Genomic DNA, 19,839 nt, shown 5'->3' on the forward strand with positions numbered 1-19,839 from the left:
CAGGCTCAGCAATGAGAATGAAAAATCTGAGACTTTACTACAAAGTTGGATGTTTCATTGAGTAACATCTACATTTAAAAAAATAGAAAAAATAAAGAATACTTTTCTGTCTGATCATTGGCAGTATCCTGTAGTTTTATCCAATTTTTACAAAGATATATTATAGAAATTGGGTAGAAGGATAGAAGAGGCAGATGTTTAATTGTAATAATTGAATGAACAATTACACGGCAGCTTTTTGGCAGATGATATACAGTGAAATGCACTTCTGTACTAATTATTTTCAGTAGCTAACTCTGAGTACTAAAATGTGTTCAGTGTTGAGGGTCCAAGTATGAGTAATATGTACTCCCTGTCATCATGATGGGAACTGACAATTGAATAGAACGGGACTAGAAACAGACAAGAAGCAGAAATCTGCTAAGTGCTCTAAGAGGAACACACCCCATGCTGTGGCAGGCATGGGTGGGGGCTATTCTAAAAAAGGGTAAACAGTCCTGGGCTGTGTCTGCTAAGCCACTTCATTGGTACTAACTAGCCTGTAGAGGCAGCTGCTTGAAAACAGTGTCAGAGACTGGTTGTCAGTAAGAAGCAACTGACAGACTACTTCCACGAAATGGTATATCAATTTGTGGTTTGGATTTGGCAAGGGTTTGCACAGGAGAAGCAAACCAATAAACAATCTAAACAAAAGCAAACTCATAGCCTATGTGGGAAAGTGTATATAAGCCTAGATTTAAAACAGTGTAAAAATAATCACATGGAAACAATGGTAAATATGTAATCAAAAACATGTTCCAAACAGAAAAAAACTGTAACAAAAGAACTATAAAAAATAGAGGAAAATAGCTACAACAACAACTCAAAGATTGTTCTTTTACACTCTGGCATGCTATTCCTTTGGCTATGCAAAAATAGAAAACTTGCTTTTCCAGGACAACTCATTTTCTGTTCGTACAACATAATCAGACCCCTTCTTGTTGAATCATTTCTACTGTGTTAACACCTGGCTCTTTGTTAGAGCTAATGGATGTTTGGGACAGCTAAAAGGAGATAGCCATTTCTAATTCTTCAATAAATGATTCTATCAATAAATTAAAATGTGATTTTCAAAAACCAGCGTGTCAAAATATTTAAGAGGATGGGAATGAAAATATGTTCTCTGTAGATCCCGTCGAGGGTGACACCAATTCCATCCACATCTTGCTTTTCTCAGAGTTTACACTAGGCAAAAAAAAAAGAAAAGAAAAGAAAAAGAAAAAAATGTTTTATTTTATCCAGATGTGAGCAAATTAAACTCAATATTTTCAAGTATTTTTAGTACCATATGATGTCATCTGATTTTATATTTTCTTCTAAGGGATAATGCGTATTTTTAAAATTGTGAAGCCACTTTCCATGTATGTACTTAAACTCCTATACGTGACAAATTACAATAAACAAATGACAGCACTGTAGGACATGCTCTTGGCTGTTTATGTCAAAAGCTAGGAGAGAAATTTCATGTTTCAGTAGGAAACCGAATTAGAGCATTTGACATGTCTTCTACTGGCATTCTAGGTAGTCCTTATTTCAGTGACTATGGTCCTAGTCCAAATAGGTCCAGGACAATGAGCCATGCCCTCCTAGTCCTACAATTGGCTTTTTCCTGAAACGCCAACAGAGCATCCTGTGACCCATAGATACTGCCTGCGGTCACACTGGATACCCAGAGAACCCAGGTTTTTAAACGACCACGTGTCCTTCCTTTCTTATTAGAAATATATTTTCGGTGGAAGGCTCACACCAGACACACATCGCCATTGCCACTATCCAGATAGTACTGGGTTCCCCAGAATCTTGGCGCCGTTCTTGTCCCTTGGAACTAGTAAGGGCACAAGGATGCCCCTAAATTGACCAGGACTTATTTCCTTACACTTTTCTCTGGGGCAGCTCCAGGCAAGCAGCCATCCCCTGGAACAAGAACGTGGTCCTCAATGGCTCTGCTGAGTGAACTTCTCCGAGTCATCTCGCCTGGGAAAAACATTTCTTAAAAACCATTTAAAGCTTTCCAGAGGGCAACAGCGAGACGGTCGTGAGCCAACGTTACCATAAATGCTTCCACTCCCCCTGATTTCATTTCGGAAATTAGGAAAGAGGCAGTCACCACTGCAGGCGTTGCTGACGTCTCATCCATCAGCTGCCCCCGCCCCCCAACAATTAAGAGACAAAAAAGTAAATATTACTGTAGGACCACTGGTACATTAAAACGTTGAATTAAAAAGCCATTATTTCAGACCAAAATCTCCATCCACCACCCACACTTAAGCACAGAACATTCCGGGCAAAGCCCCCTTGCTCTCTGCTGCTCGGCGAAGCCCTCGAGGGTGGGCGAGCCTGGGGAGGGTCGCGGGTGACGGCTGGGGCCGGCAGAGCAGTCTGCCGAAAGGCTTCGCAGACGCCACAGTTCTCCGGACCATGACCCCCTCCGTGTCCCCCTTCCCGAGTCTCTTTTCCCGGCTTATGCTGGAACCTTGGAATGGTTTGGGGACCAATGAGGTGGCGGCGGTTGACGCTCGGGCCACGGTGAGGGGGCGATTTCATCTCCAGGGGGAGAGGCTGTAAAGCAAGGGGGGTGGGCAGGAAGAGAAAGCGGGAAGCGGGGACCGAAAGTAGGCGGGGAGGAGGGGAGAAGCCCGGCTGGGGAAAAGCGAAGGCGGCAGAGGTAGAAGAGCGGAAGGTGAAGAAGAAAGAGCAGGTTCGTGGACAGGAGCCGGCGGGCGGCCGGGGGCTGCGCGACAGGGACGAGGCGGGGGAGGGGCGCGGGCCGGGCCGGGGGCGCCGCGGGGAGGGTCGCTGTCAGTCAGGCCGAGCGGGGCTCGCGGGCCGGGGGCGGCGCAGGGGCGCGGCGGCTCCAGCAGCCTGGCAGTAGCGGCCGCGCCCCCGTCCCCGGCAGTGCGCCCGCGCCGCGTCCCGCGTCCCCCGCGCGGGCTCCAGGCCACCGCCGCCGGGGCTGCTCCCGCCCGCGCGCGCCCGTTGGGGGCCGGGGGAGCGGCGCCCGCGGCCGGGCCGCATTGTGACGTAGCGGGGCCGCGGCAGCGCCTCCGCCGCCCGCCGCTCCCGCTCCCGCTCCCGCCGCCGCCGCCGTCCGTCCGTCCGTCCGTCCGTCGGTCCTTTCGCGCTCCGGAGCCGCGGGCGCGCCCGCCACCCGGGGTGAGTCCGGTCTCCAGCGGACGCCGCGGGGAGGCGGGGGCGGCGGCGCGGGCGGCTCAGCCTTTCCAAGTTTGCACCGGGCGACTCGGCGGGTGTCGCCCCGGCTCTCCCCAAGCCCCGGGCCCCCTTTGTGCCGCGAGTCCCCGCCGCTCCGGGCATTGGTGGCGCCTCTGCGGACAGGGTTGAGGGCAGGTCTCTATAGTAACGGTGGCGGCGGCGGGGACCGCCAGGCGGCTGCTTCACTGAGCGGGAGGGGAAACGGCCCCCGCCTCGGCTTCCAGAGGATCGTTCTTTTCATTTGCCCGCTTCGTGTGGTTATTATTCCTGCTGCCGCCGGGATCGTGTCGGACGCGGGGACGGGCAGTGCGGCTGCTAAGAGCGGAGACAAGGAGGGGCGAAGTAATAGTACTCGCCACAGCACTCACAACAATAGTCATAGATGTTGAAGAGGGACGCCTGGGGTTGCAGCCGCCCCCGGGGAGCCCCGCGCCCGGCAGCACCGGCCCGGCTGCCGCGTCCCGCCGGCTCCGCCGCCTCCCTCCGGGCTGTCCTCCCTCTGGGCTGTCCTCCCTCCCGGGCTGTCCTCCCTCCGGACTGTCCTCCCTCCCAGGCTGTCCTGCCTCCGGGCTGTCCTCCCTCCGGACTGTCCTCCCTCCCGGGCTGTCCTCCCTCCGGGCTGTCCTCCCTCCGGACTGTCCTCCCTCCCGGGCTGTCCTCCCTCCGGGCTGTCCTCCCTCCGGACTGTCCTCCCTCCCGGGCTGTCCGGCGTCCCAGGCTCGTCCGCGTCGGTTTCGGCGGGGACTGTTTCTCGCTTGGCCTTCCTGCTTGGTGATGACTGTCATCTGCAGGTGGTAAGTGGGGTGAACACAATTTTGGCTATTGTCAAATGCCACGTTTTGTTTATTTCATTTTTACTAAAAGAAAAGAGGGAAAATTATGAGCCATTACTGGCAGCCATACAGTTTCCACAGGAAATACTAGCATTCTTTGAGGAACACGCTACTGCTTGCAGCGAAGAAAGTCTTTAGGAAACAAAAAGGCAACAGCATTGTTGCTCATTTTCAATGGACCGCTAGGAGGGGGGAAACGTGTTGTTTTTTCCTGTGGGAACGTTGCCTTCCTTGGGAAAGTTAATTAAGGAAGCATTACTGTCGGTGTCCCCTTGTCACTTGCTGGGGGCTGGGCCCCACCCCTCTTGGCTGTTACTGACAAGTGCCCATCAAAGAGCCCAGAGGAAGGAGAACCGCTACAGGACAGTCTCGCCACACACCACGTGCCGTGGAGCCCGGCCAGGGTGCAGTTTGCAAAATGAAATAAGGGCTGTCTGGGGAGGTTTATGAGGATTACATGTGTGCAGAGTATGTCAGTTCTCAAGGTGTCACTCTGAACACGTAATTTTCAAGCACTACTTTCGTTGCTGGATATGCAGGAAGGCAAAAATCTATTTCTCTTGTTATGGAGCAGACATCCCAGTTGGGAATAGGTTGAAATCTGTATTTCATTTGTACATATTGCAATTTTAAAAGGCAAAGAGAAGGAGGTATAGGAAAGCAGTATGATGATGTGCACACATCTGAGAGAGAAAGTCTATTGCTGTTTCTGATGCATTTCAGTGTTAATTCAGCATGCTTAGAGTGTAGGGAGACATCTTTAAGGTGTCTTTAAAACTATTTGGAAAAGGTGTGACATTTTGGTACCAATAACTCTCCGGAAGGGAGTATTAACTGAGGATCACCTAGAGCCAAATGTGTGTGCATTCCCATGTCTAGAATCAGAAAGAAAAAATGGTGCTTCTCTTGCGGATCTTCAGACATCTCAGTTAGAAATGAAATATAAAATGGGATTTAAAAAGAAAGGATATAATTTTGAATATAAACTTCATTTTCTCCGTAGCAAACATTTCATGAAGAAAGGTTACAGATAGGAGATTTGAAATAATGCTACATGTATTAATTTGACATTTACCGTTTGCCGATGTCCAAAAGGAAGTGACTATAGCAAATGAATTTTTCTGTCAGCTATGTCACAGCTTTGCTAATTCCAGGCAGTTGTTCTGGTGCAGGTGTACAGTGGAAACGCAGAACAGAGGCCAAGAACTTTGTGTGTGCTGTTATTTTGGAAGGAATTGTAGCAGTACTTTATTGCTCTTAAGAGGAGGGAAACCCACACAAACATCTAGTACAAACAAATGATCTTTGATAGTATCAGAAAAAGCCTGAAGCTGTTTTTCTTGCCAAATTTAAGGCATTTCTTGTCAAAAAAGGAAATCTCCCAAGGAGCAGGTGCATCATTATAAGAAACACAAGGGAATAGCTCTTTTAAATGCAAAATCTAATTGAACAGCAACAAGAGAATCAGTAACACTCTTAGAATAGAAGCTTTGTTTTTGGCAGTCTGTCAGGTTACAGTTGCAAACCACGTAAGAGAAATTTGTGTCTTGGGAGAAAAATAATATCCTGGTGAAAATCAAATAGTTGCTTCTGTGAAACGTTTACTCTAATATACTTGGTTTTTTTGTACCCCTTTGATTGGTATGCAGATTCACTTGCAGGAAGCAATTTACTGAAAATTAATCAATAAATTGGTTGCTAATATAATATATACTATTCATGATTTTGTACTTTATATAAGTTAGATAACTAGATTTTATATTTTATGGTTTGCATCTTATCAGCTTTTTTAAAGCTGTTAAAAGTAATGATCAAAGTATGTGCTTGAAATAATGATTGTCAGTTGATGTGATTGATAGCTGTGCCCTGGAAAAGTACTTGATTTCTAAATAGTTATTTTGTATTCACTTTGTGCATATGTGTAATATTACAATACAAAATGAATAGTCTCTTCACAAGGAAAATTTAAGGGGGGGAAATAGGACCCATGAAAAATTAAATAATGATGCAAAGCATTAAAGAACGCATTTTATAATTGAGTGCCCAAGACACTAAATAGTAATTGAAAAAAAATTCTGAGGAGAAAGTGACAGAATCAGTTTGGATGTTTTATATTAGTTATCCATTGCTGCATAACAAATCCCCCAAAGTGCAGTTACTTAAAACAGCTACTACAACTCATGATTCTGGTGGTCAGCAATCTGGGCTGGGTTCAGCAAGATGGTTCTTTTGCTATTCTTGGTTGGATTCCCTCAGGCATCTTCAGTCAGCTGATGGAATAATTTTGGATGGCTTCACTCATATGTCTGGCAGTTGTCAGGCTGTTGGCCAGGTTAATAGGTGACTCGAACATGTACTTACCATTCTCCAGCATACTACCATGGGCTTCTTTACACAGCAGTCAAACAGTGTTTTAAGAGCAAAAAACAACCCCCAATGCAAAAACGACTTGTAAACCTCTGCTTGTATCACATTAGCTATCCTTCTATAGGCCATATCAAATCAGAAGGTCACCCCAGATTCAAGGGGTATAGAAAGACTCCACATATGATGATAGGGAGCTGAAAAAAATTATAGATATTTTTTGCAATCTACTACATGTTTGAGGATACTTGTTTCTAGCAGATGTTTTCTGCTAGGAATAATGTAATGTAAATTAGGAGAGAGTTGGAGCCTCCTTATGGACAGCCCAGAATTTAGGTTAATCAAGGAATTGCCCTGTACATCATTGTTCTGTAATCTTTGTTCTATAAACCACAGGTAGAAGAGGTGTGACACAATGATACTAAAATTTTAGCCACATCTTTCTGACAGTGGAATTGGGATTGTTTGGAGACAGTACGCTGGTGGCAGAGTCAGGAGAGCATTGTTGGGTGCTAAGGAAGACTCTCACAAACCTGGAGACAGGGAAAATGGAAAGGCCGGCACTGATCTGGAAGATCCCATAACTAATATTAGGTGATAGATTATAGGGGGTTAGTGAAAGCAAAGAGTCAAAACCATTCTTAGATTTTAAAAATCTTAGTGACTAAACAAATGATTGTGCTGGTGTGAGAAATAGAGAAATCAATGAGTGATTAATTTGGGGGGAGAAGAAAAATTCAGTTCCAGAAATGGTGATTAAAAGAGATAAATTGAATGTGAGAGAGAGTACTTTACAGGTTGCAGAGTGTGCTATTAATGTTAGCTATCGTTTAGTGTTTAAATCTCAGTGGACTATCGTATATAATTAAGTTTCTTTAGTTGTAAGGCAACAGAATACAAGGAAGCACGCACCCCCCTGTGCACACCCCTGAGCCAGAAGCACTGATTGACAGCTCACAGTGAGGAGTCGGTAGGTACTCCCTCAAAGGACATTGGTGCACTGCTATCATAAGAAGTGAGGATGGATACAGGGTGACCAAGAAATGCTCACCACAGATGGACATGTGAATATTTATTTGGGCCTAGCCATGGGGAGGCACATAGAGCAGGATGTAACAATTTAGGCATATTTACATAGAGATGGAGGTGCATTAATAACAGTTGGACCCATGCGTAAGGTGGGGTTTTCTCATGGAAAGTAAAGAAAGAAAAGAGGGCCTGGCACAATGCCTTATCCAGACTCCTCCATAAATGTTAGTGGATGTTTTATTGGAGGGGAGAGGAATTCTAAACACATTCTGCTCTGTCTTTCACCTAAAAGCTCATTCAAGGTGCTGCTTCACCAGGCACATTTTATAGATGGCCAGACTGAAATTCAGATGGTGCCCTTACCACCAAGTGCAGCTGGTGGGCCAGACAGAAACACCTGGCCTCTCTGACTTCGCACGATTAGCCTGAACGGCACACATAGCTGCTCTTTATGGATCAACTTTGGATGGACCAGCTCAAACCCAAGAATACACTTTTATAGTTTTTATTGCGCAAGTCTAAAAACCCTGAAGATACTCCATAAATGTTAATTGAATGAGTGGATGTGCCGTTATCTGATGCAGTAACATTTTCTAAAACAGTCTGGTCTGGCTTTTCATTATTCAGGGTAGAGTTTGCTATAAAGTCCCTAAGTGCCTTTTGTAGACTTAAATGTTTTAAGGCACTCTTGTCACAGTAAATTAGGTCTTTTTAATCCACTACTCATAAAAATAAACTTTGTTTCTTTACTGAATCACATTTGTCTTTAGTCCTTGTATGTGTCAGGACTCTTGGTTGCAAGTGAGAGAAACCTCCTTTATACTTGCTCGAGTAGGAAGGGGCACATATTTTCTCCAGTAAAGGAAAAGTTCGGAAGGGGTCAAGTTCTGGTTTCTTCTCATCTTTAATGGTGGCAAAATTGTCATCTGCTGCTTTAGGCTTAACCCCTGCAGGAAAAGAGAATTGGGATTAACTATAATTGACCACTTTGATTGCATGTGCATGCCTGAAGCAGTTCCTATGACCAGAGATTTGGACCGTGCCACTAGATTTGGCTTTGATTATGTGCCCAGTCCTGGAGCCTGTTGGAAGGGGAGGGTGGTATGTGTGAGGGGTGGGGGTGCGGGGGGTGGATGGGTGCATGGGAGAGTGGTCAGCAAAGCCCTCCTAAACTGTATGACTTGAGAGCAGGGAAGGGGTGGTTTTTAAAAAGTAAATGTTGAAAAGAAGAGAGGGTGGATGCTGTGTAGGCAGAAACAGCGGATAGCTACTATTCCATCTGCTTTCCCTGAAGAACATATCATCCTCTCACTGTACCCCTGGGCCAGAAACCTGGAAATGATCTGGACTTGGCCTTCCCCCTTCTCCTCCACCTACTCAGTCACCAGGACACTGCTTCTTAATCTTTCTTCTCTTCCTCCTTAATTTAGACCACGTTTCACTCTTCCCAAGTCACGTCTGAAAATGTTGTCCTCAGTCTTTCCGCTTCCAATTTATCCTCCTCACCACTGCCAGAGTGCTCTTTCTAAAGACCAGACAGATAGAATCGAATCTTGTAGCTCCCTGATAAGAACGATTCAAAACCTTGTGGTAGCCCTGGAGAAAAGTCCAAGCCCCCGACCATGCATTCCAAGGATCCCCAGCTGTGGGCCCTGCCTCCTGTGGGCGCAGGGGCTGGGTAGGCTCCGGCCTGTTCAGCAAAGCCGTCTAGCTGCCCACGCTATCCCCATGCTTGGCTGACCTGTATAACGTTAAAGTCCCCAAACATTCCATTTTCTCTCTTATTTTAATGCTTTTGCATGTGCTGTTGTCTTTGTGGAGTATTGTTTCTTCTTTCTTGACTTATTGTATATTTACTTATCCTTCCAAACTCAACCCAGGTATTGCTCTTTCGTGAGACCTTCGCTGGACCTCTCCTCCCCCATCCCCTGCATCACACTCCGCCCTGTGCTACAGCCTTGGGTGGATGCATCTGTCTCTTCTCTGGACTAAATGTCTTGGGGGCTGGACTGTGCTTTCTCATCTTTGTATGTCCCTGTGCTTAGTACGGTGCCTCTCACACTATATGTGCTCAATAATTTTTAAATGAATGAAAAGTGTGTGCTGAATCATTATATCTTTAGGGTTTTCAGGTGATTTTCTTTTAGGTGTATCCTGTTTCCTTTAACTTGATTCTCACATATGCATCTAAGAATATTGAACATGAACATGTCCAACAGGTTCTCTCTGAAGTTGCTGCTCGGATACTTTTTCCACAGTTTTCCCAACTGTGTGCTTGTTGTTTACTTGGTCACTAGTAACTACCTTAAGAAAGAGACTGAAAAATATCTGTGGTCCAAAGTAAATCTCTAGGCTAAAATCTGTGGTTTTAGAGATTTTAGAGACCGGATGAGGAATGATTTTTCTTCCTGCCATCAAAGAGGGTATTTAATAGTTAATATTTATGAGGTACTCTGTTATGGGTGCTTCCCAGATGCCTCACAGTTGCCTTCTTATTTAATTCTCAGAGCAGCCCTAGCAAGGAGGTGCTGTGATTATTACCCTTTTTCTACAACGAGGAGGTGGAGGTTTAGAGAGTTGAAGTGGCCCGTGTGCTGCCCAGCTCCCTCTTCCTGGAGACTGCAGAGCTGCACACACTCGGCTGGGTTGTTGAGGTACAGAATCCAGCTTCCATCGGGCTCTTCCAGTTCATCTATTATGATTTTTGTTGCTGTTGTTCTAGGATGAAGTGACCACCTCTTAAGAATAAAATATTCTAGCTGCCTTCCTTGGCCATCAACTGTGTCAAAAAGACAATAGAAAAAGATGTATTTAAGAGGTAAAGGCTCCAGAACTATAGTTGAGATTAATGTGAATTTCTGCTTTAGAAATTCCAATTGTATTCCAGTGATACTGCTACTGCCAGATAATAAAAGCCTCTTACGGGGGTTGTACTGCTATGTGTAAAATGCAGGCCTCTTGAGCAGGCATACAAAAAGCTTGGTTTTGAGAGTCACTCACAGAGTTATTCCATAGATACATAAAAGGAGCTAAACACTTTGGAAGCCATAGAAGCTCAATGGTTCTTAATCTGTTTTCAGTCTGAGAGCTTTTTGAGGATCTGATGAAAGCTAAGGCTTTTTTCCTTGGAGAAAAAAGATGTGCACAAACAACACACCACTTTGTATTTAATTTGAGGGGTTTCAAGGATCAATTGAATCCCATCTGTGGATTTCCTGGGACTCCATGGACTCCAGGTTAAAAACCCTGTTTAAAAGCTGACCCAGAACGAAGATAATAGCCATTGTTATGTGTTTACCACGTATCACATATAACCATCAATTAAGTGTTTACCACATACCAGCCCTTTTTGAAAAGTGCATTACTGCTAACCACCCCTCTAAGACATGCACTATGAGCCTAGTTTTAAGCTATGGAGGGAAATGAGATTCAGAGAAGGAACTTACTCAGAGCCTCCCGGCTGGCAAGTGGTAAGAAGGGAATTAAACGCAGAACCCAGGTCTGTCTCCCTGCTGCTTCACGCTGCTTCATGTCATTCGACCCACCAAGTGAGGCGTAACACCTGTGCCAGGGAAATTTGGAGCCTCTATGGGTCCTATCTTCCTCGGCCTTCAACTTCTTATGTTGAAAGTAGGTTGAGTGGCTACTTGTGCTGCAAGAGCCTTCTGGAATGTTTCTAGTGCAGGAGCAGTTGATGGCTGGGAAGGTCTCTGCTCACTCTCCTCCTTCACCTGCCACAGCTTTTTCACACACAGGGCAGATGACATCATTAGTGTGACATCACTACTGGTCTGATCACCTCTAGATGAGTTCCTACCTCATTTCCGACTACTGTTCGCACACTTGGAAACTTGCACTCAACAGTTGCTCAATGACAGAAATGATTGCAAAGCCTCCTTGGGACTCCCCTTCTACAGATACTTACTGAGGCCTGTTGTATGCCGGGCTCTGGGCTCCGAGCTGCAGTCACAGCAGTGAGCAGACAGATGTGTGTCCTGAGCTCATGGTACTTATATCTAGCCTATATCTTGCCAGGAAGGAGGCTAATAAATAATTTAAATAAAGTGTGATCAGTTATATGAAAAAGGAAGTACAAAAGGTTTATTCTACTCAAGTTTCTCTGTTCTTTGAAGCTTCAAAACTCCAGTCACAAAACATGGTCTCCTTCTGCAGCCCTTTCTTCCCCCAGGATGTTTAGAATGCTTCGGGTTTCTGGGGACTTAGCTGATGGAGTCACAGGCAGAGCAGTTAATCTCAGTCCCCTCTTTGCAGATGAGAAGGCAAGAGTGACCAAATGACTTAACCACAGACGGGGTGAAGACAGGGGTAACTAGTTGGTCTGTTCCCCAGTAGAGCACTGCTCACTGGAAACCACAAGCTGCTTCTAATTTCTTCGAGATGTTATTACCGTGGCTTTTATATTCTGGTCTCTCTTTGCTGCAAATGAATCTGGCAGGCAAGCACTGCTCAGGAAGCAAATACTCCATCAGTCTCTGCTCCCTCTTTGTAGCTCTTGCTGGGTTCCCCGGTGTGTTTTCTTGCCCTCATTCCATGGTTTCTTCTCCCCACGGGCCTACCTGCCCCGAGACAGCCTCCCCAGGTTTTCTGCCCACGTGTAGTGTCGTGACTGCTCCAGCCTGCACTGGCAGCTGGGGAGGTAATAGGATCCGTGCAGGTGAGCCATGTAGGTGATTTCACATTCTCCAGTAGGCACATTAAGAAAAGTAAAATTAGGAAACAGGTGATATCAATCTGAATATATTTTACTTAATCAAATAGAGCCAAAATATTAGCATTTCCACATGTAATCAATATAAAAAATCATTAACCAGCTACATTCTTTTTTTCCACACTAAGTCTTTGAAATTTGTTGTGTGTTTTACACATACCTTAGCTGAGAATAGCCACATTTCCAATGCTCAGTAGCCACAGGTGGCTAGTGGCCCTGTAGTGGACTGCAGGCTTGGCTCTGGGGAGGTTTTGGGAGGCCCCAGGACAGACTCAGCCTCCACCTCCTCAAAATCCCACAGCACTGGGCTCAGACTTCTGTTGTTGCCCCTACCGGGGGTGTACATGGCTGTTAGTGTCATTGAACTGGGGCTCGTGAGGGTAGGGAAAGCATCTTTGTCACCTTCCTATCCCCCATGTAGAATACAATGCTTAGCAGGCCCAAAATTGGCACCAGTGCAAGGTGAGTCATTAAGGAACGAAGGCAGGAGCTAAAGAGCTTGCTACATTGAGTCAGACTGAAGGGACAGGAGGCGTCTCCAGTCCCTAGTCTAGTCCTCTAACCTAGAATTGTGCTGAGCCTGTGCACATCATGTTTAGCTTTTGGTTTCACCTCTTCTAATATCAAATACCAGAAGAACTCATAACCGATCTAGTATGTTAAATTGTAAGTCTTAATAGGATGGGGGGTAAAAAAACAGAACAGACCAAACACAAACACAAAAGCTCATCCACTAAACAAACCTCCTCCTGAGATTCCACGAAAGGCCAGCTGACATATAGAACGTTAAATATACAAGGGAAGACCAGCCTGCATCAGGGAGCTGTTAGAGTCATCACAATGGATTTTCTCTATGTTTCTAGTGGTTTTAGAGTCATCACTACTCCTGAGAGAATGGGAGATTTATATACTGAGTCAATTTGCCTTTGCACATACAGTATTTAAATTTTGCAAGTGCTTCTAACCAACGAATGTGCATGTGTTTACTTATCTACTTTACCCCCAAAGATAAATGTCACTTAAAATACTTCATACAATCCAGCCTAAAAGATTGGGTACTCCCATAAAACCATACCAACCACATATTCAAATAAGTTCAAAGTTTAAAAATGGGGAAGAAAATACTAATGTTTGACCTTGGAAGTCATGTAAACATTTTACAAAGAGATTTTATTTTTTTGTCTCAGAAAAGAGTGTGGTTATGGCAGGCCCACTTAAGCAGTTCGTTGAAATGGCAAGTTGAATAAGGTCTAATCTCACTCTTAACGTTGATTACCAGTTTCAACCTGGAGAGCTCATTGACCTGCTTTGGGTTTTTGTTTGTGAGTGCATACACGAAAAATAAATCCTGCTGTCACACACTATGTATTAGGAGGATGAATGAGGCCTAGAAAATGTTTTGAACAATTCCTCAAAAAAACTATTCGGAACAGTTTGGAGGTGAGGTAGCTTGCCAATATTTTTGCAAAGTCAAATCTTTAGAGAAAAATCATAACATACATCATATAAGTAGATAGCCAAACATTAGCCATGTTTAAGTAATTTGATGATCTCGTCTTTAATAAGACAAGGATAGTTCAAGATAGACAAAGTTTTGCATCTGTTGGCTGCAGTTTGGGGAATGCTGCTTTCAATTGGGTTTCTTAAAAAAGAACGCGTGCCTCTCTGCAACTAAAATATATTTCTTCAAACGTGACGGCTCTGGTGTTCTGTGTTGGTGTAATTGAAAACCTATAAAAAGACTGAGAGCTACTTTTGAATTGGCTCACTGAACTTGGACTGGATTTGTCAAAGTGGTGAAAGGTTTAAAGGAATTTTCATAAATGAAGTCTCCAAGCTGTGTTTTAACCATAGAATTCCAATGAACTCCAAGGCCTGTGAACTCGGAGAATAGCGCCTCAGAGAAGAGCAGTCATATCAAGATGAAAATAAATGATTCATTTTCATTCCCCAAGTTCTGCAGACGTAAGCACACTTAGCCGCTGATAATCATAATTTAGCAGTACTGTTGTGCACTAAAAATACAATTTAAAAGCCTAATCTTTAATTAAGTTGAGTACTCACAGATTAACATGGTTACAAATCTTAGACACTGGATGTGGTACAATGTTTACCCGTGTTGCTAGGAAATACAGCAGAGCTCTTTGAAAGTTACCGATTGATTTGGTGAGAAGAATGATGTGAGTGTCTCCCAGTAACCAACTTGATCAGTGCTTCTCTCTTACGTAATGTATGTAAATGCATTTCGTGCAGCAGAAGTCCTGTAAACTCAGAGATTTTGTTGGCAGTGGAAGCACAGGTGTGTGCACCTAAGTAAACATTAAGAGCATATTTGGAAGAGAGTTTTACCTACGGCTCTCGGATGAAATAAGCATCATGAAGTGAGTATTTATGTTTTTAGTGAAATACATTTTTCCATTTGTTAGAATTATCAAGAAAATAGATTGCTCTTTAAAATCTAATTATCATGAGGCTAATTGATAATTTTGCATTAGTGGGATTGTCATTAGTGGGAAACTGTCAAATTAGAACAGAAATTTGGTCCACTTTGATGGTTTTCCAAAATTATTAAAACTTGCATGTAGGAAGGCAACTCTGCTTTTCTTTTTTCCCCCACGTTGGCAAACCTTGCTGCATGACACATCATACGATAGTTTTTAAAAATGTGAAGTTGATGTTTGCACAGCATGAAAGGGAGTAGCTATTGACAGTTCACTTGCCCTGTCTCTGAAAAAGACGAAAGATTGCTATGTGCTGTTTCAGTCAGGATCAAACATGAAAGAGTGTCCCCTCCAAGCTCGAAAGCAGAACTAAAAAAACCCACAGGGACAAATTCCTATTTGATCTATATGAGGAAGGCCTTCGCACAAAGGGACTGGTATTTCAAAGTGGGGGTCCTTCCTAAGAGATGGAAAAATATTAATAGCAAAATACTTGTCTCAAGGAACAAAAGCAGGGTTAGGGTGACTTGTGCTTATTACAGGATTATATCCTGTATCCAAACTCAGAACCACCTGGATAGAATTAGGGAAGGGTGCTGCTGGGGGCCAGGATCATGACTGTACTCCGGCATGTGTGCCGTGACCTCTCTTTGTAATTAGCACACTTTTACTTGCCGTCCAGATGATTATTGACTAATTCCTGTAGTAAACCAGTTGTTGATCTTGGGATGAATTGTTTCCTCAATCTGTGAAACTATCTAGCACAGTGTTTGGTATGTACTATATGATCAATATATCTTGGCTGAATACATGAATCCTTCAGCATGTCTTGCAAGTAAATATGTTCCTACCGTAAGACCTAGGCTTACTTCATTGCGGTTAGTAGTAGGCTCGTCTTCTCAAAAGGTACCATGTTACCTGTGTTGTTTGCACTCAGAACAACCTGAGGCAAGGTACTACAGAACAGGTGGACAAAATGCTATGCGGTGGAAGCTTTCACTGCTCAGCCTCTAGTTGGAATAGGTGATGGAATTGTAAGAAGTTAAAACCTGCTTTTATAGAACTTTTGATGCTGGAAGGCAATTTGGAGCTTTTGACAATAATGAGATGGAAAAGTAAGATAAAACTGGCACACAGATTACAAGCTTCTTAAGGGTATTAAGTCCAGTCATTTCCACTATCTCCCCAAACACCCAACAGCATACAACATGGGATAAAGATGTTGGCCGTGCTGTGGAATAACACACTGGTGATGAGGCTGGACTTGAACCTCAGAGCAAGGCCCGACTCAGCTGCTGTCTATGTGTGTGATTTGGGACGGATTATTGAACGTCTCAGTATTTTGATATGGTTTCTTCCTTTTTTCCTAACAAATATGTATTGATTACCTCATTTATTCAAGGTAAGTTTGGGACACTTAGGATAGAATGGGAATAGTGGATGTCAGATCCATTCTACTTTTCTCCGCCTGCTGTGTGCTCTGACGGCTGGCCAGCCTATGGAATGAATAGCAGGCTCCTTTGTTCTGGCTTCTCCTCGCCTTTGGCCAATGGAAGGTATCACAGGAGATTGGAAGACAGGTGGGGAGAGTTTGGGCTATTTATTCCCTGGGCTCCCTCCTTGCCAGGTCACCTCCCCCTAAGGTAAGCCATGCCTGCTGGCAGGCAGTGTCTCTCTAAGGCTGCTGCCTGGGTCCTGGTAACTGTGCCCTTTCCCAGACACTTCAGGCGGATAATTTCTCCCCTTTACTCTTACCAGCTTAAGGTACCCCACCATCTCTTGTGGTTTCTCCAAACCCTGGCCGCTCCTTTGCATATGGTCTTTTTATTAAACAACCCTCAAATTGCGTTTGAGTGTGCCACCCATTTTCTGCTGGGAACCTGACTGGTGCAAGTGATCATCCATCTCAGAGGACATTGTAAGAATGACATGATTTAGGTAGAGTTTAGGACAATGATTGGCTCCTAGTATTCAGTCCATAAAGTATTATTATCGTCATTAACTTTTTCTTTTCACAAAGCATTGGGTTTGCAATATTGTTGCTGCATTGTTGAAATTTTTAAAAAGTGAGAAGAAAACAGCTATTATCTTGCCAAAGGTTAAAAATGGGAAAAGTGAAACAGAGGTCCAGGGCTAAGGTCCCATAGTGCTTCGGTGGCAGAACTAAAAGGTGAAGTAAGGATTTCCTACCTTGTTTCTTTGCACAGGGTACACAGTCAAAACATGTCTAGAAAAGAAGGTTGCAACTTCAAAGTATTTAGTAAATTAAAACAACCTACTTGGGATAATTGGATATGCCTCAAGTAATAGACCCTATTTGTGACCACTAAATAATAATTGGGTTGAATCATAGACTACTCATCATCTTCAACTTAATTACTGCAAGGGCTGGGGCTAAGCATTTTCACATTTGTGTCCTCTTGGTAATTTCAAGACTGATGATCTATAGGACTGAATTTCTTGTAGGCTCATGAGGGTAGATCTGTTCATTTATGATCAACATTGAATAGGAGACCAGTATGCTAATGCTTCTGTAGTAGATTTTCTGCTCATACACATTTTTCTGACTTCTGTCTTAGAGTTCTCATTCTTGAGCCACATAAAATAGGTCATGGTGATATTTAGAGTCATATTGTCTATAACTTATAGTACACTCATTAACCTGTTTTTCAAGAATGAAAACTAACAAATTCCCGAAAGAAGTAGTGGTGAGTTTGAAAAACAAAACATACTACAACTTCTTTCCATTTGATAATAAATTTTTCATAGTTACTGAAATTTCAGTCCACATAAATGTATCTTTCATTGTCTTGGAAAAATTGTCCAAGTATTCTCTAACAAACTAGAAATAAAAAGAATTTCAAAAATGTCTTTTTTTTCTTCACAATTAAATAGAGTCAAGGGAGAAATAGCAATTTGGAAGGTCTTGCGATGTCAGCCCAAATAAAGATTTATAGATTGTCTTTTCTGTGCAAGGAGCTGAGTAGGCAAAAACAAATATCCTGTTGCCAGAAGAGCTGATGCTTTGGGTCTCTTTTTTTTCTTTAGCACTTTCTTTAAGGTCAACCCCAGTTAGGGGTCCTGCCTCCTGTCTTTATAAAGAATATGCTTTCATATATTGGGCACTTAACAAATATAAATGCTCTCAACTATTTGTTTATTGTCTTCGAATTATCTTTTTCGGAGGAGATACTACATCACCAGTTAATCCTAGTGAAACCTCCTATTGCTTCGTTCCAGCCTTCTACTTCTGTTTAGGTTTCATCTCTTCTACATTTTTGCCTTGAATGAAACACAGTCACATTTTCATTTAGAGGAACTAGTATATCCACAGTAATTATTATTCTAAATGATTACACTGTTTCCACCACATCAGTTGTGTTGACATGAGAACCAGTAACGTGGGAATAAAATACAATTCTTAATGGATCATACTGGAAATATCACATTATACCAAAGAACCTTCTTTGGCTGCTTGCCAAACAGAAGTAGTCCAGAGTCTTTAGAGTAATTGATGGTGTTTGCAGATGGAGGACACATTACTTTATGCAGTCATTCTAGAAACACGCTTTGATACCTTGTGTGGATGCAGTCTTTTCCTTCTAGAAAATTTCTATCTAGTGGAGAAAAAAAACGTGTATATCAGTAGTAGAGGCATGGACCAAATATTATAGCAGGAAGGAGGGAGGGAGCAGTGAACTCTACTTGAAATGGGGAGGAAGATGGTCAGATTATCAAAAGCTTCGCAGGAAAAGTGACATTTGATTTAGAGTTAGAGGCCAAGTGAGTGTTCACCAGGCAGAAAATTTAGGGGAGAGCTTTGGGGTCTGACAGTACTTGGGAAACTTTAAGTATTTTGATGTGACTTCACAGTAAGATATATGCTGTGGAGTGGCAGGAGATGATACTAAAAGGATGGTTTGAGCCAAGTCTTGATCTGTTTTCAACTGCAGAAAAAGAGAGCTTATATACCTTTTCCAGTGAATATTAGTAAATAATCCTACATAGATTGTGTCATCCATTCTGAAGCTCATACTATCACTTGTGTTGGTGGCTTCTAGATTTTTATTTCTAGTTGTGGGCTGGAGATCCTCTTTGTCTTCTGATCATCTGCATTTTGACGGTTATCAGCTCTCACAAAGTCTACACGCCCAGAGTACATTCATCACCTTTCCTGCAAAATCTTGTCTCTGTCTCAATTTCCTAGTTTAGTGACTGGCCCCCGCTCTCAAGGAAATTATGCATAGTACTCCCTTCACTTGAACCCCCCAATATCTCCCAGTATCTCAACAAGTCTTACCTTATTTATTTATTAAATTGTTCTCAACATTTTTGTCTCCTTTCCATGCCCATTTCTAGTAGTATCTTTCTTCGAGTTGTCATCATTTTCTCCTTTGATTACTGCAAAAGTCTTTTAACCCAATTCTACCCCTTTCTGATCAGTTCCTGCATTGTTATCACCTTGATTATTCTAAAATTCATCATGTCAGTGATTTTGCTAGTAAAGTTTTAGTAAGTCCTCATTGGCTTTGGGATAAAATCCCAATTCCTTAGCATGACATATTAGCCTTTTTGATTTTGGCCCTGCCCACTTGTCTGGCCTCATGGGACCCATGTCCAAACCCCTACCCTTCTCCAACCTTATTGAATAATTTGAGGATTCCTAAAATTTCCAGAATCTGTTAGTCTGCTGGGTATTTTCTGTTTCTATTCCTCTTCCCAGTCTTCTTACCCTGTCAGCTTATTTCTCCTGACCTCTGCCTCTACCCAAATTGGGTGAAGTGTTTCCACAACTGTGTGGTAATAGATTATTTACTTTTCTCTGTCTCCATTAGACTGTAAGCTCTTCAATGCCAGGCACCATGTTTCATTCATGTCTGCCATATTCCCTGTTCTTCATGTGTGGCATATAGTTATAACAAAAATAACAGTTTTTACTAAGAACTTATTATAGACCAGACAAGGTGCTAAATCATTTATACACATTATCTCCTTTAAAGCAGAAAAACAAAATTCAAGCTATGCTTTGGAAAGAAAATGTGGTCAAAAAAAAAAATGAAGATTGAGCAATAGATTTGTTATAGGGAGTCCAGTTAGGACAGTATTTCAGGAAAACAAGTGAGAATTTAAAAGATATCTATACTAGGGTAGAGGCAATAGAAATTGAATGGAGAGAATTTATTATAGTGATTTC

The 19,839-nt window shown here is 43.2% G+C and overlaps 1 protein-coding gene across 1 annotated transcript in view; it reads left to right on the forward strand.

Annotated features, from left to right (window-relative positions):
* Positions 1-3,908: 3,908 nt before the first annotated feature.
* LOC123648042 (synuclein alpha interacting protein) overlaps positions 3,909-19,839 on the forward strand; it is a 145,093-nt gene continuing 129,162 nt past the window's right edge. The window contains exon 1 of the mRNA XM_045565753.1: positions 3,909-4,043. The gene's annotated coding sequence lies outside the window, so the exon portion shown is untranslated. The remainder of the gene's footprint in view (positions 4,044-19,839) is intronic.

This window comes from Lemur catta, chromosome 12 (genome assembly GCF_020740605.2).
Source record: "Lemur catta isolate mLemCat1 chromosome 12, mLemCat1.pri, whole genome shotgun sequence".
NCBI lineage: Eukaryota > Metazoa > Chordata > Mammalia > Primates > Lemuridae > Lemur > Lemur catta.